Here is a 24,930-nt window from a genome sequence, read left to right as displayed (position 1 = left end):
TCATTTGTAAGTTGGATGTTTGAAAGTAGGGGCCTGCCCTATATACTCAGCAGAAATTTGGGCCTTAGGTGTTATTGTGGCCTCAACACTGTAAGCCCTCACAGGGCCCTGCTGTGAAATATTAGATCAAGAATTGTAATTACATGCCCCTGTTGAACAGGGCCAGAAAAATTGGGCCTTTGGTGGTGGTGTTGGTGCCACAACACTGTAAGTCCTCACAGTTAATCTTGGTGGGTGCAGAAATGAGCCCTGCTGTGAAATATTCGATCAAGAATTGTAATTACATGCCCCTGTTGAACAGAGCCAGAAAAATTGGGCCTTTGGTGATGGTGGTGGTGGTGCTGATGCCACAACACTGTAAGTCCTCACAGTTACTCTTGGCGGGCACTGGAACGGTCCCTGCTGTAAAATATTAGATCAAGAATTGTAATTACATGCCCCTGTTGAACAGGGGCTGAAAAATTGGGCCTTTGGTGGTGGTGGTGGTGTTGGTGCCACAACACTGTAAGTCCTCAGAGTTAATCTTGGTGGGCGCAGAAACGAGCCCTGCTGTGAAATATTCAATCAAGAATTGTAATTACATTCCCCTGTTGAACAGGGCCAGAAAAATTGGGCCTTTGGTGATGGTGGTGGTGGTGCTGGTGCCACAACACTGTAAGTCCTCACAGTTACTCTTGGTGGGCACTGGAACGGGTCCTGCTGTGAAACATTAGATCAAGAATTGTAATTTCATGCCCCTGTTGAATAGGGCCAGAAAAATTGGGCCTTTGGTGGTGGTGTTGGTGCCACAACACTGCAGGTCCTCACAGTTAATCTTGGTGGGCGCAGAAATGAGCCCTGCTGTGAAATATTCGATCAAGAATTGTAATTACATGCCCCTGTTGAACAGGGCCAGAAAAATTGGGCCTTTGGTGATGGTGGTGGTGGTGCTGATGCCACAACACTGTAAGTCCTCACAGTTACTCTTGGCAGGCACTGGAATGGGTCCTGCTGTGAAATATTAGATCAAGAATTCTAATTACATGTCCCTGTTGAACAGGGGCTGAAAAATTGGGCCTTAGGCACTGGTGCTGGTGCCACAACACTGCAACCCCTCACAGATACTCTAGATGGAACATAGGAACGAGCCCTGCTGCAAAAGAATTGCATCAAAAATTGTAATTACATGCCCCTGTTAAACAGGGCCTGAAAAATTGGGCCTTAGGCACTGGTGCTGTTGTCACAACACTGCAACCCCTCACAGATACTCTAGTTGGAACGCAGGAACAAGCCCTGCTGCAAAAGAATTGCATCAAAATGTCGGGTCCTGGCAATATGGATGAAAATCAGTGAGACAAACGGCATGGGTACCCTCCAGTCCATTACCAGGCCCTTTGGGTCCTGTATAGATATTAAGGGGAACCCCGCACCCAAATTAAAAAAAGGAAAGGGGTGGGGCCCCCAGGCCCTATATACTCTGAACAGCAGTATACAGGCGGTTCAAACAAGACAGGGACTGTAGGTTTGTTGTTAAGTAGAATCTGTTTGTAATTTTGAACTGGTACATTTTTAAAGTGTAGCTCCAGCCAAAAAAAATCTGTTTTTAAGCTTTTTGGAAAACATAGGGAAGGATTATCACCCCTGTGACATTTGTTTTGCTGTCTGTGCTCCTCTTCAGAAAATTTCACCTGACTTTTTGTCCCAATGACAAATGTTTTTTGAAAATTTGGGGTTTTTAGTTAAACAAGGACTGGTGATAAAGCATCAGTGGAAAGGAGAAAAGTTTTTCCCATATTAACTCTTACAGGAGAGAATTTCCCTTCCTATGGGGTAGATTTCATCTCACTTCCTGTTGTCTCCTTCCGTTTGCAAGTAGGAGTCATTTGTAAGTTGGATGTTTGAAAGTAGGGGCCTGCCCTATATACTCAGCAGAAATTTGGGCCTTAGGTGTTGTTGTGGCCTCAACACTGTAAGCCCTCACAGGGCCCTGCTGTGAAATATTAGATCAAGAATTGTAATTACATGCCCCTGTTGAACAGGGCCAGAAAAATTGGGCCTTTGGTGGTGGTGTTGGTGCCACAACACTGTAAGTCCTCACAGTTACTCTTGGCGGGCACTGGAACGGTCCCTGCTGTGAAATATTAGATCAAGAATTGTAATTACATGCCCCTGTTGAACAGGGGCTGAAAAACTGGGCCTTTGGTGGTGGTGGTGGTGGTGGTGTTGGTGCTGGTGCCACAACACTGTAAGTCCTCACAGTTAATCTTGGTGGGCGCAGAAATGAGCCCTGCTGTGAAATATTCGATCAAGAATTGTAATTACATGCCCCTGTTGAACAGGGCCAGAAAAATTGGGCCTTTGGTGATGGTGGTGGTGGTGCTGATGCCACAACACTGTAAGTCCTCACAGTTACTCTTGGCAGGCACTGGAATGGTCCCTGCTGTGAAATATTAGATCAAGAATTGTAATTACATGCCCCTGTTGAACAGGGGCTGAAAAATTGGGCCTTTGGTGGTGGTGGTGGTGTTGGTGCTGGTGCCACAACACTGTAAGTCCTCAGAGTTAATCTTGGTGGGTGCAGAAACGAGCCCTGCTGTGAAATATTCAATCAAGAATTGTAATTACATTCCCCTGTTGAACAGGGCCAGAAAAATTGGGCCTTTGGTGATGGTGGTGGTGGTGCTGGTGCCACAACACTGTAAGTCCTCACAGTTACTCTTGGTGGGCACTGGAATGGGTCCTGCTGTGAAATATTAGATCAAGAATTCTAATTACATGTCCCTGTTGAACAGGGGCTGAAAAATTGGGCCTTAGGCACTGGTGCTGGTGCCACAACACTGCAACCCCACACAGATACTCTAGTTGGAACATAGGAACGAGCCCTGCTGCAAAAGAATGGCATCAAAAATTGTAATTACATGCCCCTGATAAACAGGGCCTGAAAAATTGGGCCTTAGGCACTGGTGCTGTTGTCACAACACTGCAACCCCTCACAGATACTCTAGTTGGAACGCAGGAACAAGCCCTGCTGCAAAAGAATTGCATCAAAAATTGTAATTACATGCCCCTGTTAAACAGGGCCTGAAAAATTGGGCCTTAGGCACTGGTGCTGGTGCCACAACACTGCAACCCCTCACAGATACTCTAGTTGGAGCACAGGAACTAGCCCTGCTCCAAAGAATTGCATCAAAAATTGTAATTAAATGCCCTTGTTAAACAGGGGCTTAAAAATTGGGCCTTGGGCACTGGTGGCGGTGCCCAGAACCAAAAATGTTCTTAAGAGCTATCAGCATGATCATTGAGGAGGAAGAGGATAATTACTCAGCATAACAGGATAGTCACTCAGCATCAGCATAGGCAGTCTTTGAAGGGATCTGACATTTCAAAAAAAATTATTCGGTTACATCAGCATCAGGTGCTTGGTAGCTGGTGGTGATCCAAGACTGATTCATTTTTATGAAGGTCAGTCGATCGACCGAGTCGGTGGACAGACGCACCCTGTGATCGGTGACAAAGCCTCCAGCAGCACTGAATGTGCATTCAGAAAGAACGCTGGATGCAGGACAGGCCAGTAGCTCAATTGCATACTGTGCAAGCCAGTGATCCATCCTCAAGACCCAGGAACCCAGAGGATTTTCGGTGGGAAAGGTGTCCAAGTCAGATCTTGCCCCTAGGTTTTCCTGCACCATGTAAAACAGACACTGGCGATGGTTGCTGGAACCGATCATACCTTGGGGCTGCGGACTAAAAAATTGTCTGAACGCATCGGTCAGACGACCACCTTCTCCACCGCTCCTTCTTTGACTGACCGAAGCCTCAGCAACACATTGTCCAGAAACAGGAGTTTGTAACCTCCCAGTCTCTGGGAACGTGTTGCACAGATCTTTCTGCAAGGCCTCCCGAAGATGTTTCATCCTCTGCTCCCTCTGCGACGGCAAGATAAGGTCCACAACCTTACCCTTGTAATGTGGATCAAGGAGTGTTGCCAGACAGTATTGTTCCTTCTCCTTGATACCACGAATACGAGGATCCTTATGCAGGCTTTGCAGGATCAGGGAGGCCATGCAGCGTAGGTTTGCTGAGGCATTCAGTCCGGAGTACTCTGGGTCACTAAGGACGACATGGTCCATAGCCACCTCCTCCCAGCCACGTACAAGTCCATGTGTTTCTTGGGACTGATCCCTTAAAGACTGCTGCTGATGCTGAATGCCAGGTCCCACCTCGATACTGACACAATCCTCCTCCTCTTCCTCCTCCTCCTCCTCCTTGTCCTCTTCCTGTGTGATCGGCGGGCACGCAGGAACACTGTCTGGATAAAGGGGGCCTTGAGAGCTAAGGAAGTCCTCCTCTTCCTGCCTCTGTTCTGCCTCAAGTGCCCTGTCCATTATTCCATGCAGCCTGTGCTCCAAAAGGTGTACAAGGGGGACAGTGTCACTGATGCATGCACTGTCACTGCTCACTGCCTCACTGCCTCCTCAAATGGTGACAGGACAGTGCATGCATTCCTGATCATGGCCCACTGGCGTGGGGAAAAAAAACAAGCTCCCCTGACCCTGTCCAGGTGCCATAGTCACACAGGTACTCATTGATGGCCCTCTGCTGCATGTGCAGCCCCTGCAGCATGGCCAACGTTGAGTTCCACCTGGTGGGCATGTCACAGATTAGGCGGTTCTTGGGCAGGTTAAACTCCTTTTGGAGGTCTGCCAGCCGAGCACTGGCATTATTTGACCATCGGAAATGCACACAGACTTTCCTGGCCTGCCTCAGGACATCCTGTAAGCCCGGGTACCTGCCCAAGAACCGCTGCACCACCAAGTTAAGGACGTAAGCCAAACAGGGCACATGGGTCAGTTGTCCCTGTCGGAGGACAGAGAGGAGGTTGGTGCCATTGTTGCAAACCACCATTCCCACCTTAAGTTGGCATGGCGTCAACCACCTCTGAACCTGCCCCTGCAGAGCTGAGAGAACCTCTGTCCCAGTGTGGCTCCTGTCCCCTAAGCACACCAGTTTAAGCACCGCATGGCATCTTTTGGCCTGCATACTTGCGTAGCCCCTTGAATGCCTACGGAGCACCGCTGGTTCCGAGGACAAAGCACAGGAAGAGGCCATGGAGGAAGAAGAAGAGGAGGGGTGGAGGAGAGAGGTGTGTCACAATCATTAGTAGTGGCATTTTGGAGGCGTGGTGGTGGAACAACCTCCAACACTACTGCACCTTATCTTGCATCCTTCCCAGTTGCCAGCAGAGTCACCCAATGCGCTGTGAAACTTAGGTAACGTCCCTGTCCATGCCTGCTGGACCATGAGTCAGCAGTAATATGCACCTTACCGCTGACCGCCCTGTCCAGCGAGGCCAAGACATTGCCTTCCGCATGCTGGTAGAGAGCCGGAATCTCCTTCCGTGAGAAAAAGTGGCGTTTGGGTACCTGCCACTGAGGAACTGCACATTCCATAAACTCACGTAAGGGGGCAGAGTCTATCAACTGAAAAGGTAGTAGTTGAAGTGCTAGCAATTTTGCCAAGCTAGCATTCAACCGCTGGGCATGTGGATGGTTGGGAGCGAACTTCTTTCGGCGGTGCAGCAGCTGGGGCAGGGAAATTTGCCTGGTACAATCTGACATTGGTGTACCAAAAGCAGATTGCCCACAAGAACTTGGCTGTGACACACCTATTTCTACACCTCCATTCCTCTCAGTGCAGGTCTCAGAGAGGACTGAAGTTATAGTAAGGTTGGAGATCTCAGATGATGAGGAGCAAGGAGAGGTCCTCTTTGTTCTTTGGTGTGGGTCTTTTAGATACGCTTGCCAATGAACTGCATGGCAGGTCAACATATGTCTGGTCAAGCATGTGGTGCCCAAGCGGGAGATGTTTTGGCCACGCGAGATACGCTTGAGACATATGTTGCAAATAGCAGCGGTGTGATCTGATGCACTCATCTTAAAAAAGGCCCACAACAAAGAACTTTTGGAATAACGTTCAGAGACAGCAGCGCCCTGCACATACAGAGCTTTGTGGTGTGATGCAGTCTGTGTGCTGCCCTTAGGCTGGCCCCTGGAGGGCATCCTGCCTCGTTGTGATGTGCCTGCTACTCCTCCTCCTCTCTCCTATCAGGCACCCATGTTGAGTAAGTGACCTCATCATCCCCTCCCTCCTCATCACTGCAGCAAACCTGGCAGTATGCTGCAGCAGGGGGAGCATGACTGTCAGATTGCTGTCCTTCTTGGGCACCCCCTCTGTCCGTGTTCACGTTACTGCCTTCATTTAGCTCAGTATCATCATCAGAGCCTTCTAAACGCTGGACATCCTCCTGGAGCATGTACCCAACACTGTGGTCAAACAGTTCGAGGGACTCTTTAAGAGGACATGGTGGGGCTAGGGAAGGAGTCACTGATGCCATTGAGCCGAGGGAAGAGGCCATGTTGGCAGCTGCTTTGCCAGACAAAGTACCCTGAGCATGGGTGAGGGAGGATGAGGAGGATGAGGACGGCTTGGTCATCCACTCGACCAAGTCTTCCGCATGTTGTGGCTCAACACGGCTGCCGAAAAAAAGGCAATACGTGTCTCACGGCCACGTGCTGATGAGGATGCACCATCTCCATGACCAGCACCGTTGCCTCTAGACACAGAGCCTGCTTGCCCTCTTTTATTGGCTTGTGACTGTCTGCCTCTCCTTGTTGGCCTTCCAGACATACTAATGGCCTGTAGCTGCACTAAGCTGGGATATATATATGTATTATATATACTGATACTGCAGCTAGCAAAATCAGCTGCCTGCCTACAGTATGAGAACACCACCAACCTTCTACAGGTAGCTTTAGCTGAACACTGTGCAGAGGTCGCACTACACTAACCTGTAAATAATTTAGCTGTCTGCGGTAGTGATAGGATAAGGAAATAACCACCAACCTTCTACAGGTAGCTTTAGCTGAACAGTGCAGAGGTCGCACTACACTAACGTGTAAATACTTTAGCTGCCTGCGGTAGTGATAGGATCAGGAAAACACCACCAACCTTCTACAGGTAGCTTTAGCTGAACACTGTGCAGAGGTCGCACTACACTAACATGTTAATAATTTAGCTGCTTGCGGTAGTGATAGGATCAGGAAAACACCACCAACCTTCTACAGGTAACTTTAGCTGAACAGTGCAGAGGTCGCACTACACTAACGTGTAAATACTTTAGCTTCCTGTGGTAGTGATAGGATCAGGAAAACACCACCAACCTTCTAAAGGTAGCTTTAGCTGAACACTGTGCAGAGGTCGCACTACACTAACGTGTAAATACTTTAGCTGCCTGCGGTAGTGATAGGATCAGGAAAACACCACCAACCTTCTACAGGTAGCTTTAGCTGAACACTGTGCAAAGGTCGCACTACACTAACTTGTAGCTTTAGCTGAACACTGTTCAGAGGACGCACTACACTAACTTGTAGCTTTAGCTGAACACTGTGCAAAGGTCACACTACACTAACTTGTAGCTTTAGCTCAACACTGTGAGGAGGACGCACTACACTAACCTGTAGCTTTAGATGAACACTGTTCAGAGGACGCACTACACTAAGTTGTAGCTTTAGCTGAACACTGTGCAGAGGTCGCACTACACTAACTTGTAGCTTTAGCTGAACACTGTACAGAGGTCACACTAAACTAATCTGTAGCTTTAGCTGAACACTGTGAGGAGGACGCACTACACTAACTTGTAGCTTTAGCTGAACACTGTGAGGAGGAAGAACTACATTAACTTGTAGCTTTAGCTGAACACTGTTCAGAGCACACACTACACTAACTTGTAGCTTTAGCTGAACACTGTGCAGAGGTCGCACTACGCTAACTTGTAGCTTTAGCTGAACACTGTACAGAGAACGCACTACACTAACTTGTAGCTTTAGCTGAACAGTGTGCAGAGGTCACACCACACTAACTTGTAGCTTTAGCTAAATAATGTGAGGAGGACGCACTACACTTACTTGTAGCTTTAGATGAACACTGTTCAGAGGACGCACTACACTAACTTGTAGCTTTAGCTGAACACTGTGCAGAGGTTGCACTACACTAACTTGTAGTTTTAGCTGAACACTGTGAGGAGGACGCACTACACTAACTTGTAGCTTTAGATGAACACTGTGAGGAGGACGCACTACACTAACTTGTAGCTTTAGCTGAACACTGTGCAGATGTCACACTAAACTAACCTGTAGCTTGAGCTGAACACTGTGAGGAGGACGCACTACACTAACTTGTAGCTTTAGCTGAACACTGTGCAGTGGTCGCACTACACTAACTTGTAGCTTTAGCTGAACACTGTGAGGAGGACGCACTACACTAACTTGTAGCTTTAACTGAACACTGTGCAGAGGTCGCACTACACTAACTTGTAGCTTTAGCTAAACACTGTTCAGAGGATGCACTACACTAAATTGTAGCTTTAGCTGAACACTGTGCAGAGGTCGCACTACACTAACTTGTAGCATTAGCTGAACACTGTAAGGAGGACGCACTACACTAACTTGAAGTTTTAGATGAACACTATTCAGAGGACGCACTACACTAACTTGTAGCTTTAGCTGAACACTGTACAGAGGTTGCACTACACTAACTTGTAGCTTTGGCTGAACACTGTGAGGAGGACGCGCTACACTAACTTGTAGCTTTAGATGAACACTGTTCAGAGGACGCACTACACTAACTTGTAGCTTTAGCTGAACACTGTGCAGAGGTCACACTAAACTAACCTGTAGCTTTAGCTGAACACTGTGAGGAGGACACACTACACTAACTTGTAGCTTTAGATGAACAGTGTGCAGAGGTCACACCACACTAACTTGTAGCTTTAGCTAAACAATGTGAGGAGGACGCACTACACTTACTTGTAGCTTTAGATGAACACTGTTCAGAGGACGCACTACACTAACTTGTAGCTTTAGCTGAACACTGTGCAGAGGTTGCACTACACTAACTTGTAGTTTTAGCTGAACACTGTGAGGAGGATGCACTACACTAACTTGTAGCTTTAGATGAACACTGTGAGGAGGACGCACTACACTAACTTGTAGCTTTAGCTGAACACTGTGCAGATGTCACACTAAACTAACCTGTAGCTTGAGCTGAACACTGTGAGGAGGACGCACTACACTAACTTGTAGCTTTAGCTGAACACTGTGCAGTGGTCGCACTACACTAACTTATAGCTTTAGCTGAACACTTTGAGGAGGACGCACTACACTAACTTGTAGCTTTAACTGAACACTGTGCAGAGGTCGCACTACACTAACTTGTAGCTTTAGCTAAACACTGTTCAGAGGATGCACTACACTAAATTGTAGCTTTAGCTGAACACTGTGCAGAGGTCGCACTACACTAACTTGTAGCATTAGCTGAACACTGTAAGGAGGACGCACTATACTAACTTGAAGTTTTAGATGAACACTATTCAGAGGACGCACTACACTAACTTGTAGCTTTAGCTGAACACTGTGCAGAGGTTGCACTACACTAACTTGTAGCTTTGGCTGAACACTGTGAGGAGGACGCGCTACACTAACTTGTAGCTTTAGATGAACACTGTTCAGAGGACGCACTACACTAACTTGTAGCTTTAGCTGAACACTGTGCAGAGGTCACACTAAACTAACCTGTAGCTTTAGCTGAACACTGTGAGGAGGACGCACTACACTAACTTGTAGCTTTAGATGAACACCGTTCAGAGGACGCACTACACTAACTTGTAGCTTTAGCTGAACATTTTGCAGAGGTCACACTACACTAACTTGTAGTTTTAGCTGAACAGTGTTCAGAGCATGCACTACTCTAACTTGTTGCTTTAGCTGAACACTGTGCAGAGGTCATACTAAAATAACTTGCAGCTTTAGCTGAACACTTTGCAGAGGTCACACTACACTAACTTGTAGTTTTAGCTGAACAATGTTCAGAGCACGCACTGCACTAACTTGTAGCTTTAGCTGAACACTGTGCAGAGGTCACACTAAACTAGAATAATTAACAGAACCGCGCTAGCAAAAAGATTTTTTATAATTGTGAATGATCCACAACTCAAAAAAATTATTATTATTAAAAATAATCTCACAAAATGTGTCACGATTGGAAAACCACAATATGTGTTATAACCCAAATAATAATATTAGAACACCATATGTGACTTAAAATAAATAAAGATAAACAATAAATAAATCCGTGAAAATGGTGACTCCAATATAATAGTCCTTAGAGTAAATGAATCCTCAAATAGTGATTGAAAAAATGAATCAGTGACTAATAGTGACTTCAATATAAAAGTCCTTGAAACAAATGAATCCACAAATAGTGATTGAAGACTTGATCAGCAAACACCCAGTGAAAAAAATCCACCACCTATACCGATGTACGCTTACCAGAGGTAAGCTTTAATCAAGCTTATGTTAGAAATCCACTCTGCAGGGACACCACCATCAGTCTCAACACAGGAGGAGAGCAACCTGGAACTCTCTGCCCGAAGAAACCAGAAATCAGCAGGGGGAACCCAGGGAAATGAAAGACACATCCTCCATAGTGTAAATCCGTGTAGACAGTTTATTAAATAAAGAATAATTGCACTTACATGAAACAAACGATTTAAAAGCATGTATCGTAGTGCAGCCGGCCGGCCTGCATACACCTGTTCACAGTGGGAAACTATGACGTCAGCGCGTCTGCCTTCCGACGTACGTTTCGTCCTATTGGACATTGTCACAGGAACGGGACACTAAACTAACCTGTAGCTTTAGCTGAACACTGTGAGGAGGACGCACTAAACTAACTTGTAGCTTTAGATGAACACTGTTCAGAGGACGCACTACACTAACTTGTAGCTTTAGCTGAACACTGTGCAGAGGTAGCACTATACTAACTTGTAGTTTTAGCTGAACACCGTGCAGAGGTCAAACTACACTAACTTGTAGTTTTAGCTGAACACTGTGAGGAGGACGCACTACACTAACTTGTAGCTTTAGCTGAACACTGTGCAGAGGTCACACTAAACTAACCTGTAACTTTAGCTGAACACTGTGAGCAGGACGCACTACACTAACTTCTAGCTTTAGCTGAACACTGTGCAGAAGTCACACTAAACTAACTTGTAGCTTTAGCTGAACACTGTGAGGAGGACGCACTACACTAACTGTAAATAGTCTGGCTGCCTGACTGTGGTACTAATAGGATCAAAAGAACACCAGCAATTTTCTTCAGGTAGCTGTAAATACTGTAACAAGACAAGCCAGCCTGTCAGTAGGAAGATAACAGGAACGGATCTAGCTAAACTGAATACAGTGTATGTATATATATATATATATAAATATATATATATATATATATATATATACAACACCTGGGATGCATATATATATATATATATATATATATATACACAATACACTGTAAGTGCAGCTAACTGACTGACTGTCCTGCCTAATCTATCTAACTCAAATGAAATGACACTGTTTCTCTCTCTGTCTCTCAGCACGCCGGAACACACTACACAGGGCCACCGTGTAGGCGGCCTTATATAGTGTGGGGCGTGTTCTAAACCCCCTGAGTCATAATTGGCCAAAGCCACCCTGGATTTGGCCAATTACAGCTCTCTCTACTGACGGCGCTGTGATTGGCCAAGCATGCGGGTCATAGCGCATGCTTGGCCAATCATCAGCCAGCAATGCACTGCGATGCCACAGTGAATTATGGGCCATGACGCGCCACACGAATTTGGCGCGAATGGCCCATATCATTTGCAATTCAACAAACGGTCGAACAGACGATGTTCGAGTCGAACATGGGTTCGACTCGAACACGAAGCTCATTCCTAATCACCACTAGGAGTCCTTATCATAGAAACCAAGGGTTCTGATCAGGAATTTTCAAATTTACTATTTATCTTCAACTAGCCATGCTACTTTACTACTAGTGTATGCAAGTGTTGTCTGTGGTGTGTATGTGTGATGTGTAGCCGTGGCTCCTCATGTTTTTAACCTATTGACAACATTGTCTTTATTTTAATCGGTCTGTGTTAGCCATTAATCTGTGCCCCCTTCCCCAGGTTTAGGTTTATTGGTGTGTTATGTATTTTTGTACTAATAAAGCTAGTTTGTATTCAACATAGTGTTCTGTTTTTGCCCTCTTAAGAGAACTTTATTCTCTGCTTTTCCTGTATGCTTATAAGGCAACAAGAACTGCATCCTGCGGGGTCTGCATGGATGAAGGTCTATACTCTCTTGTTAATAGTTTTATATCTATAAGTATTTATTAAGGTTGATCCAGGCAACTACCTGTCTTTTTCTGGCATTTGCACTACCCTTGCAAAGAATGCAACAGGGTGAAGTTTACCCCCATACTCTTGAGCTAGGACTCCCCTCATAGTTTTACAATTATCTCTTGCATATAAATGGAACATCTTTTCATACACAGGTAATCTAAGACCAGGAGCTGTAACCATTATAGTTTTAAGGTATAAAAAAGCATTACACATTTCATCATTCCATTTTATACAGTCTGGCATGTCAACATTTGTGGCTTGTCTCAGGAGGTTATCATAGTAGGAACAATCAGATATCCATTGGTGGCAGTAATCAATCATACCAAGAAAAGACAACATATCTTTCTTAGTAAGTGGGCGGGGCAGACCCACAAGAGCTGTGGCTCTTTTGTGACTGATTTTCCTCTCTCCTTTGGTGGGCACAAAGCCAAGGTACTCTACAGTGTCCTGGCACCATTGTAACTCTTTTTCAGGGACCTTGTGACCATTGCCTGCTAACCAATGTAACAGGTCTACACCATTCTCTTTGCACTCAACCTGGCTCGGATTACACAACAATAAATCATCAACATACTGTAACAAAACTGAACCATGATGGGGAGTCCAGGACCGCAAGATTGCCTGGAGGACTACCGAGTAAACTACTGGGGAATCCACATACCCCTGGGGTAATCTACACCATTTCATCTGGCGATTTCTAAAACAAAATGCGAGTAGTGGCTGCGTCTCCTGGTCCACTGGGACCAAAAAATATATACTTGTTAAATCAATCACAGAAAAATATTCAGCATCACATGAAATGGAGGTTAATAGCGATGGCGCATCAGGCACTATAGGTGTGATGGGCACAATCAAGTTGTTTACAGCTCTACAATCCTGTACAAACCTATAACTGCCATCCGGCTTTTTTACTGGATTTATAGGTGTGTTAAAGGGTGATACTGTCTATTTAAAAAAAAAATCCCTTTTTAAGAATGTGCTCCACCTGGTGCAATTCCTTCCTCTTTCTCTTTTGACAGGAGATATTGTTTATGATAAACAGGCTGTGCCCCCTCTTTTAAAGTAGCTTTTTAAGGGGTACAGGAGATAAGTCCCACATCGAGTGCACTTTCTGTATTTGGCCAATCATTTAAAACAAATAACAACATTAATCTGAATAGCAAGATCCCCTTTTCCTATATTAATACATGAGCTTATCTTGAAATTCCAGGCTGCACAAAATTAACTTCCTCATATTAAACCAGCTATCATCTATTCAATCTTGGTTCAAATGTTTTTCATAATCAATAGATACATGAAAATGAATTTTCCCGCAATGCTACAGCAAACATAGACACTTTGCCAGGATTGGTACGCTCCTCCAGTAATGTTCTCACTGTCTCTTTAATCCCCTAAAAGCTCTGTAATGTTACTTCCTATTTTTAAAACTAAATTTTACTCTTGCATGTCTTTGTCTTTAAACTATATGGCAGACATATCAGAAGCATACTAATTCACCTTCGATATGGATTTAACTGCAGACATAGTGTCCCTAGGTTTCTAGATGTGTGCTCTACCTGGCCCTAGGAGTGGTAAGTTCTATTAACTTTTCACTGCAATCCCAAGACCTTAATACTTTCATTAATAAATAACTCCTCTGTTCCTTTACCTTATCTTAACTTGCTCTACCTTCTACATTGTAGGATGTTTTTATTAAAAACACCTTTAAACTCACTTACTTTATCCTTATCACAAAGTAGGGTGTTTGCATCAAACATTCCCTCTCTCTACACAACCCCCAGTCCATCTAACACATTCTTTTGCAACCTTCAAAATACTATTCTTTTTACCTTCAAAGAGTCATCAAAACATGTTAAACATGTTCTCAAACATGTCACACATCTTTAAAGCAAATTAAGCACTTATACTTACACTTCTATAAAATAAATATAGCAAAAGGGGAGACCTCAGACAACATCATACTTTTACTTTGTACTGAATGGCCGTTTAATATTCATCATGAAAGTGAAACGTGCAGCTTCCTCATTCTCTGTGACAGTGAAAATATTAATCTGTCTCACGCTTTTTTTCCTTCTTCCCAAAAGGAGCATAATACTATGTTTTAAAACTTCTTAACAGTCCCACCAAAGGACAGGCTTACCAAAAGCCACTTATAAGGCCTGGTCCGTCTCCCTTCTTAATTAAAATTTAAGAGACTAAGGTTTTATCAGAGCTAAAGCAAGAAAACAATTCATCAGATAAGACAAAGAATCTACTCACCAAAGCTGATTAATCACCTTATCTCAGCCAGTGCCTCAATTTAAAGAGAATTTACAGGTACATCAGGTACATGACAGACCAGCCATGGGTTAATACTGCAAACTATAGAGAGCCCCCAGTCCCGGAGACAATTTCAATGAACAGAATAAGACAAGGAGTGAGTTCAAAGAAATGTCTGAGCATTATTGGGCGGGTATACAGCTTATATTTGGTTCAACTTCACCAATAACAATAGGGGAGGGGGGAGTGGTTAGTAGGAGGATATACTGAATATCATAAATAATTAAACAGTTCATCATTATATGGTTATACACGCCTATAACCTCTAAAAACATAGCTGCCACAAGGTTAGTGAAAACGCCATCTGTTGATGACTAACAAGTCATCTTCCTGTCCCATGATGGAAGCTAAACCACACTGTATTTATACATCATAAGATGCTCATTAATGCTTATGTAAGCAGGTTTATACATGCTCTTGCAACATGTAGCAATAAGTAGCTATAAGCTGAAATTACAGAATAGACTTGAGAATTAGTTTTGGACCTAAAATAAGGGTACATACACTTTTTATAGCTAAGGCAAGATGGAGTGATTGTTGTTCAGTCATATTACTACAGTTCTCATTAAAAAAACTTGTTCAATTTGTATGATCCAGTTGGCCCTGTATTCCCATAAATTAGTAACTAGTCTCAACACTCATAGCTACAGTGTGAGGAAAACCAAGGGGCAATTGACAAACATGCCAAACATGATAAGTCTGCAGACAATCTGCAAATCATAATGCTCAGAGTGTAAGAATGCAGCAACAAACAAATAAAGAGCTGTTGCAACCTCTGAATAATGATTTACCCTTATAGCATATACAATTGATAATATCAAACAGGTACTTGCCTCATTCATATAATAAGTGTTCAACATTCCAAATAAGTTTATACACTGTACCAAATCAGTCCAGCAGTCTCAAGTGATATAAAACATTGATAATTGAAATGCTTAGCAAGGTTTACTGGTCATGAGTGATATTGTGTTCTCTGTCTTTGACTTGCTGTTGTAGTGTTTTCCTGTAGAATGGGTCCCACCAAGTGTTGTGAATCCATGAGAAGGCATCAATCTAGAATCTAGTAGTAGACCAGCGCTTTCTCATGACCTGTGAAATTTTGAGTGTCTAGATGAGGCTATGCATGCACATACTGTACATGATGTACTGACAGGATTCTCTGGCTGTCACTCTGGACATGTTTCAGAAAGAAACTTCCCTTCCTCTTCAATATGAGTATGACAGAGTTTTGCTTGTTCATTCAAAGGATATTGTTTAAAGAGAAGTAAATTATTTTGTTTTTGCACATTTATACTTACCTAGGTGGATGCAGCTTTGGTTCGATGCTGCATCTGTCCCCTGGCGCCTCTGCAATGAGAACTGATCGTTCGGTTTTCAGAGCTTCGTGAGCAGAGAGCTGCAGACTGTCAGTTACAGCTTTCTGCTCTGCTCTTTCCTCGCTCACTGGAGGGCTGAGTTGTGGAGGGGGCGGAGCAGCCGGCTCAGGCTCTCAGCGGCTCACTGAGAGGCTGAGCAGGGTGTCAGTTAAGTCACCTGGCTCATGATGACACCTGTGCCTGGACTGATTCCAGTGACGTCAGCAGAGGCGGACTTCAGTCCACTTTCTGCTGAAAATGGGTCACAGGAGTGCAAAACGAATTGCCCTCCTGTGATCCATAGGAGATGTCCAGCCAAAACAAACTTTGGCTGGACTTCTCCTTTAATTACTTCTGTGTTACAACTTTCAGTCTCCATTTGATATTTGTTTCTCAAACATTGGTGTGAAAGATTCCAAGGGACTTTATACCAGCCTAAATGAGATTATATATTGCATGGTAATGTAAAAATTCCTTGGTTTATAGTGAGCACATGTAGAACATGTAAATTGAAAATGTTTTCGATCGAACATTGCAGCATCTTTTATATGGACAAGTTCAGCACTTCACTGCTTATTTATATTGCTACTTTTGTATGATTTTAAGGGGAATCGGTCTTCAGTCTGGGTTCACACTAGATGGTACGAATTCACAGCAAATTCCCTGTGGATTCAGCACCACATCTAAATCGCAACCCGTCCATGCGAACCGACGCCCCGCAATCAGTTTGCAAAATGCAGCATGATTTGCATATCCGATTCTGGTACAGACAAGAAAAGGGTCTTGCACCAGTTTGGTGTGAATGCGGTGCAATTTGAGCCATACAAATCCATGGCTCAAATCTCACCCCAGAGACACTGCATGTAATTCACACAGGGGCTGCAATTTATATGCAGTGCCGAATCCGTAGCACATTTTCTGTGAATTTGCACTGCATCTAGTGTGAACCCAGGCTGAAGAATGATTCCCCTTAATACGCCCCCCTCCCGTTGTTGCTTTCTTACTCTCCGATCTATGTATCTATGTGATTGCCTGCAGACTTATGATTTACTAAAGGAATTGAGAATGTTCACATAATATTTGTGTGCAGAAAAAATAAGTAAACATAGATTTTCATGATTGGATAATAGAAGTGATTTGCAACCACAATTTATTGTGTGAACACTATCAACTCCTTTTTTCCATCACCTACATATCATTATAAAAAATACTCTGTGGTCCAGTTTCACTTAACCATGACATTTTTTTTTCAACCAATAGATTTATATTAGGTTTACAATACAAAAAGTGTAAACAAACAAGTAAAACAAAGGTACTAGTACAGCACAGAAAGAAAGGAATATATTGCATATAGGGGTTACATAGATGCAAGCAAAACAATAACCATCAGGCAATCGTGAGTGTGGAGACACTGCTTTATTCCTTGTCCAAATGCTCCGTGACTTGGTGAAGGCGGTGTATTTTAGGGCATTAATTGCTAAAAGGCGTTCAAAGGGATAGTTTTGGTCCACCTTCCTCCCCACGTCAGATGGATTGGGAACCATATTGGATTTCCAATTGCATACCGCCATTATATGGGCTGCAAGCAATATGTGGGTAACCACAGAGTAAAACAGAGACGGGTACAAATCAATTCCGATAAGGTGGTTGCAGCTGAAACGCGTCTACCTCTGCTGTACAATACATTTGGACTGATTTAAAGAGCATGTATGGAGTTGCGGATTGTCCTTTATCTATTCATTACAGTGGCAGCTAAGCAACTGCACATCCTGCACCCGACAGCTCAGGAGGAGTTTCATTAACTTGGGGTAGTAGCACCTTTCTTTGTTGTTGTTTTTAAATCAATTCTGATGTTCAGTAATGCTAGGGCAGGGTAAACAAGCAAATTAAATTGCTTAAAATGTATTCCAAATGGTGTCACCTGATGATCTATGCAGTGTTGCACAGATGTAAATCACAAGACTGACTGGACATAGGCTTCCCTTATAGATCAGGAAGTGGCAGCATTTCACTATAAGCAGCCTACTATTTTTTTATTTTCTTTAGTGCATTGTGTATACAATTGTACAATGTTTCCTTTATTATAATATCCATCATATTTAAAGTGGAACTAAAGTCTCTATACTTACCTTTGCAATGGTCCTGTGCCAGCACCGACATCTTCTTCTGAGTGCCGGTCTTCATGCCTCTTCATTGGTCTGCGGGGAATGACATCACTCCTGCGCATGCACAGGAGGTCACCATCCCAGCACTCAGAGAACGGACCAGCTCTGTCAACTGAGCTGCACGTGTGCAGCTCAGTTGACAGTGCTGGAGGAGACAGCAAGCAGGCATTTAATTGAAAAAGAGCGCATGTCTCTTTTGTAATAAAAGCCTCCTTGTTCACAGTTTCTTTTACAGAGGGATAGTTACACTTTAATATTATAGCCCTAGAATTTTATTTGCAGTAGAAGTGAACCCTCAAAAAAAGTTTACAAAAATTATTTTTTTTTTGTATTGCTTAAAAGAAGGAAGGGAGGCATTGCAATTTTTTGGTAGTCTGTTAGTAAACTTACATTTATTTACATATATCCATGTGTTAAGTGCTTCCCTAGGTCCAAACCTGTTTAAGATTTTGCATCCTAGCTGATGGTATGCTTTCTGTGACAGCCAACCAGTCCACTGTCAGTCTAATGGGTGATCTTTCAGAAGCTTGTGTAATGTGTCTCAATGACATGCAGGCATGCTGAACAGTGGATCAGTAGCACATAATCCAGGCTAAAACTATAAACAAACCCCCAATCTCTGTGCAGCAAACACAATTTCAATCTTTAGATGTTAACTCAACTGGGTTTTATTTGAACTCCGATATGTCACCTTGCTTTGCCTCTATGGTTTTCCCTGGAGGTGTTTTACAAAATGGCTGAGGCTGCTTATCTTTATTATATGTTATCAGACTCCAATACTGCACCCAGTTTGGCCTCTAGTGGTTGGTCTCTTCTAAAATGGCCCCCAGTGCCTAGCTGCATTGTAAATCAGTGGGCATGTATATAAATTATCTCCAGGGTCTTGGCCACTTTCCCCTTTGAAAAAATCATTGATTTTGTGAATAAACATGTTGGGGACATGCCCAAGTAATGTCATCACACCCAAAACTGAAAGTAAGCCATCTTTATACATATCTGAAGATTTGATGTTGAACCTTAAGGGTGCAATGTTTTTACATTAAAGGAGGCAATGTTATTATTTGCACTAGATTTAGGTGCACCTTTCTTGTGAGTGATATTCTATTTTAGCTGTTTATGGAAAAATTACACTATGTGAGGCATTTTTTTTTTTTTTGGTAAGTGTTGCCTGAGCTGAAGTACGCATGCCAGATTTCTCTTTACATTAGGTAGAAAATGCTGCTCTCTGGAGCAAGCAAGGACTCCTATTATATATAATCTATGTTTGCACTTTTTTGGTACTACAAATATGCACAGCACTTTTTTTGAAGTATGCACAGCAAGAACGCACTTTATTTTAGGTAGAAAATACTGTTCTCTTTGGGGGATACAAGGATTCCGGTTATATATAAAAACAATCTGTTTTGCAAATGTTTTGATATTACAGGTACGACAGAGAAGAAGACTGAGGACACAGCCCCCAATCTCCTTCTCTGCAGACTCAGCTACATAGAATGAAGGGACAGGAATAGCTCTGTACAGAGCTTCCTGTCCATTTATAAACTGAAGCATATTAAACACAGAAAAGAGGGGATGGGGAAGCCTGGCAGAGCTGATGAGGGGGTTCCAGGAAAGAGCACACAGGGGCTGATACTGCTGTACCCATCCCCATCTCCAGTGAACCCACGCTAGTACTGCTGGTACTGCTGGTACTGCTGTACCCTCCCATCCTCCAGCCACCCCACACTGGTACTGGTAGAACCCTGTCTGTCCTCCAGCCTCCCCATGCTGGTACTGCTGTACCTCAATTCAGCGTCCAGTGACCCCTGCTGGTACACCCCCCAAATCCCCAAGTGGCTGGGGATTCAGATTTCTTCTGTGTGTTCTGCCCCCTCTCCCATTCTGGCACCCTAGGTTGGCTGATGCCAGCCCTGCCAGCCAGCATGGTCTGGAGATAGGGTTCCTGTTCTTAGAGGAGGTGGGGTCCTGTTACCCAGTGAAGATTGGGTCCCTAGCTGAGATGGGATCCCCATTGCCAGGGAAGATGAGGTCCCTGTCCAAAGGCAAGATGGGGTCCCCATCCCAAAGAGGGAGATGGGTCCCCATCCCTAGGGGAAAGGGAGTCCCTTTCCCCAGGGGAGATGGGGTTCCTGTCCCCAGGTGAGAAGGCATCCCTGTCCTCAGGTGAGAAGGGGGCCCTGTCCCCAGGTGAGAAGGGGTCCCTGTCCCCAGGGGAGAAATGACAGTGGGGGATATGGAGTTGTCTCACTCACCATGACCAAGCTGCACGGCACTCATCCATGGTCACCTGGGCTCCCTCCAGCAGCAGCCCGGGCAGGCGATCAGCATATCCCCAAGAAAGATCTGTCATCTGTGTATTTGGGGGGGGCTGGCAGACAAGCCTGTGGTGTCCTCCGGGGAGCAGGCTCTTATAGGGCTGCAACTGTGTGCTTAAAGTTTGTTTGGCCGGAAGAAGCATGCAGTCCAGTGTGAGCCAACTTAGGGAGCAGGACTCTGGCTGGGGAGGACAGACACTGGACTGAGCGGTCCTGCACGGGGCAGGAGAGAGAGACTTGGAGGAGCCAGCCAAAGACACAGGTCAGGTAGGGAATGCGAGACTAAAGAGCAGCCAGTGTGGTAGAGCATGGAGCTCTGCTAGTCACCCCCGACCTCCAGCCACCTGTGCGTACAGTGCGCTGGTACTCCTACCCACCCAGCTGCTTATGCTGGCGCCGGCCATACATACAGGGGGCTGCATGAGCCCCTGCAGCATGTTTCTGAGTTGCAGTTGTGACTCCTGCGACCCCTATAGCTACGCGGCTGACTTTATTTTTTATTCACAGTATTCATTTATTTACATGGTTGCACAAATATCAGAATTGTCGTGCTACACTTCTGTTATAACTAAACCCTAACACCTAGGAGCAACTGAAAACGAATAGTGATTCACAATTAAACACCCAATCATTGAATTAATAAAGTGCAGTGCTTCTGAATTAGGGATGAGCCGAACACCCCCCTGTTCGGTTCGCACCAGAACATGCGAACAGGAAAAAAGTTCGCTCGAACACGCGAACACCGTTAAAGTCTATGGGACACGAACATGAATAATCAAAAGTGCTAATTTTAAAGGCTTATATGCAAGTTATTGTCATAAAAAGTGTTTGGGGACCCGGGTCCTGCCCCAGGGGACATGGATCAATGCAAAAAAAAGTTTTAAAAATGGCCGTTTTTTCAGTAGCAGTGATTTTAATAATGCTTAAAGTCAAACAATAAAAGTGTAATATCCCTTTAAATCTCGTACCTGGGGGGTGTCTGACAGCAAAATGACATTTGGAAGGAAAAAACCCATTTAAAACTACCCACGGCTATTGCATTGCCGACAATACACATAGAAGTTCATTGATAAAAAAACGTATGGGAATTCCCCACAGGGAAACCCCGAACCAAAATTAAAAAAAAAAAATGACGTGGGGTTCCCCCTAAATTCCATACCAGGCCCTTCAGGTCTGGTATGGATATTAAGGGGAACCCCAGCCAAAATTAAAAAAAAAAAATGATGTGGCGTTCCCCCTAAATTCCATACCTGTCTGGTATGGAATTTAGGGGGAACCCCACGTAATTTTTTTTTAAATTTTGGCCGGGGTTCCCCTTAATATCCATACCAGACCTGAAGGGCCTGGTATGGAATTTAGGGGGACTCCCACGTCATTTTTTTTTTTTAATTTTGGTTCGGGGTTTCCCTGTGGGGAATTCCCATGCCGTTTTTTATCAATGAACTTCTATGTGTATTGTCGGCAATGCAATAGCCGCGGGTAGTTTTAAATGGGTTTTTTCCTTCCAAATGTCATTTAGCTGTCAGACTGTTCTAAACACGGGAAACATGCACCCCTTTACAGGCATACTATAGACACCCCCCAGGTACGAGATTTAAAGGGATATTACACTTTTATTGTTTGACTTTAAGCATTATTAAAATCACTGCTACTGAAAAAACAGCCGTTTTTAAAACTTTTTTTTGCATTGATCCATGTCCCCTGGGGCAGGACCCGGGTCCCCAAACACTTTTTATGACAATAACTTGCATATAAGCCTTTAAAATTAGCACTTTTGATTATTCATGTTCGTGTCCCATAGACTTTAACGGTGTTTGCGTGTTCGAGCAAACTTTTTTCCTGTTCGCATGTTCTGGTGCGAACCGAACAGGGGGGTGTTCGGCTCATCCCTAATTCAGAAGCACTGCACTTTATTAATTCAATGATTGGGCATTCGAATTTGCCGTGAACACCCCAAATTGTTCGCTGTTCGGCGAACTTGCGAACAGCTAATGTTCGAGTCGAACATGAGTTCGACTCGAACTCGAAGCTCATCCCTATTCTGAATACACAGTCCCTACATCCAACAAATTCTTTAGTACAACCCACTACATAACATAAAGTGATAAAAATTGGAATAAACAATATAATTTTATCAATAGTGACCATGAATATACATCAATAGTGCTTAAGGACTGTGTAATAAATCACTAATAGTGCATAATGAATGAAGTACAATCAATGTGGTTCAAAAGTCACTTGTATAAATTAGTCCTACGGCGTTTTAATTTCATCTCCAGTGCAATCTTCCTACAACTGCATGTGTACCACACAGTGAAACACTTCCACCTATCATGCCTTTTGGGTGCACTTGCACCTGGAATATTCTACCTCTTAGATTACACAAGGTCGCATAAGCCATATACCCCACAGGGATTAATCCTCTCTCCACTCTTCTTAAGGCTTTCCCCAGACACAGCTACTAGAAGTGTAGTCACACCAGCCTCTGAAACGTTACTTCTCTTTCATAGGTTTAGCAACAGTTCCAGCTCACAAAGGGTGGGCACTATTGATACTATTATATTGTTTTTTCACATGTTTATCAATTTATGTTATGTAGTGAGTTGTATTAAGTAATTTGTTTGGATGTAGTGATTGTGTATTTAGGAGTTCTGCACTTTGTTTTTTTATTGACATGACCAAGGGTGACAAGCTGCATAGAGATTTACTGAGGAAGTCAGAGGCATAACTATAGGGGTCGCAATTGCAACCTGGCCCCATGCTTCAGGGGGCCCATGCAGCTCCCCTGTCATATTTGATTCTACACCAGGATAGGAAAGGCAGCAGGTGTGGCATAGGGAAAACAATGCCCTCAATTTCCTCCTGCCGCCATTGAAAGTCAGATTCTCCTTTTCTCCCTCCCATCGGCATTCAGCAGCTGCAGTAGGAAAATTAAGCGTATCTTTTCCTCTATATACCGCTCCCACTCCTATCCAGGTTACTTGTTTCCTGCTGCTCTGGGCCTCTGTGCGCTCCAGTGACCCCCCTTTCCTGAATGCCCCCCCCCTTCCCTGAATGCTTTTGGGATAGGGAAGTAGGAAAAGGGGCCAATAAATATATAGTTTAATGGCCCCTTTGTTTTCTAAATAAAAATAGAGAGTGATTGGTACTGATCACTCCCGTGTTCATTCATACCTGAAGCATAATGAACTGTGTTTACTATGCTTCAGTTTGTGAATAATTGGGAAGCTCTGTACAGAGATTTTCCTGTCCATTTATTCTGTGCCGCTGAAACTGCAGAGATAGAGATTTAGGGCTGTGTCATCAATCCCCTTTCCAAGATAGAACATCAGAGGTCTGTTTAGACCCCTGATATTTCACTAAAGCCCCCCAATGGTAAACAAAAATAAAAAAAAACTGAACCAATCCACTGCCCTACTGACCCCATCCACTGCCCTACTGACACATTCCACAGCCATACTGACTATGTCCACTGCCATACTGACATCTTCCACATTCCTACTGACACCAGTGGAAGAAATAAAAAGGTCTCAAAGGTTGCACTTGCAAGATGGCAGGAAGGGGGCTTGCTGCAGAACATGTGAAAGGGCCCCACTGTTGGACTATAATAAATAGCCCTGAGATGGGAGTAAAAGGCCCTGGGATCAATGGGAAGGGCCCTGGGCCCAGAAGGAAGGAAAGTGAAGGGCCCCAACTGGGATTCAGGAGGAGCAGTCATGGTTTCTTGCACCATTGCCCTGAAGTTTCTAGTTACACCTCTGGAGGAAGTATTATCACACTATACTAGAAACTCCACCAGAAGGTTCTTAAAGGTAGGATCCCCAGGTACAATTGCAGGTATTGCTAACCTTAAGAACAAAAGAAATATTTCTTACAGACGTAACGGAAGGTAAGCTAATAGGTTTTTATGTTTCAATTTTGCCTTTAAACACACTGTAATGCCCCGTACACACGGTCGGACTTTGTTCGGATATTCCGACAACAAAATCCTAGGATTTTTTCCGACGGATGTTGGCTCAAACTTGTTTTGCGTACACACGGTCGCACAAAGTTGTCGGAATTTCCGATCGCCAACAACACGGTGACGTCAAGCACGTACGACGAGACTAGAAAAGGCCAGTTCAGAACCAAGCGCGTCACCCTTTGGGCTCCTTTTGCTAATCTCGTGTTAGTAAAAGTTTGGTCAGAGACGATTCGCACTTTTTCAGACTCGTGGTTTTCAGATCGTTTTCTGCCGTTCAGTTTGTGCTTGTGAGTTTGTATCTGCTCTTCAGTGCGTGCAAGCAAGTTCCGCGTGACTTTTAGTCATTGTATTCTTGTTCGTTCATTGCTGTTTTTCAGGTCGCTCTTCACAGGCCTTGCTGTTCTTCAATGCGTTCTGTTACTTCGTTCTGAGCAGCCAACTGTTTTCTAGCCATGTTGCGTATGCATACTCCTCATAGAGTTCGTGCTGTGCGGGGGCTTGGTGTTGGGGTCCTGACCTTGACACAAGTCCAGTCCATGAACAGGGTAGGGAGGAG

This window comes from Aquarana catesbeiana, linkage group LG02 (assembly GCF_042186555.1).
Source record: "Aquarana catesbeiana isolate 2022-GZ linkage group LG02, ASM4218655v1, whole genome shotgun sequence".
Classification (NCBI taxonomy): domain Eukaryota; kingdom Metazoa; phylum Chordata; class Amphibia; order Anura; family Ranidae; genus Aquarana; species Aquarana catesbeiana.
Note: the sequence above shows the minus strand (reverse complement) of the source record.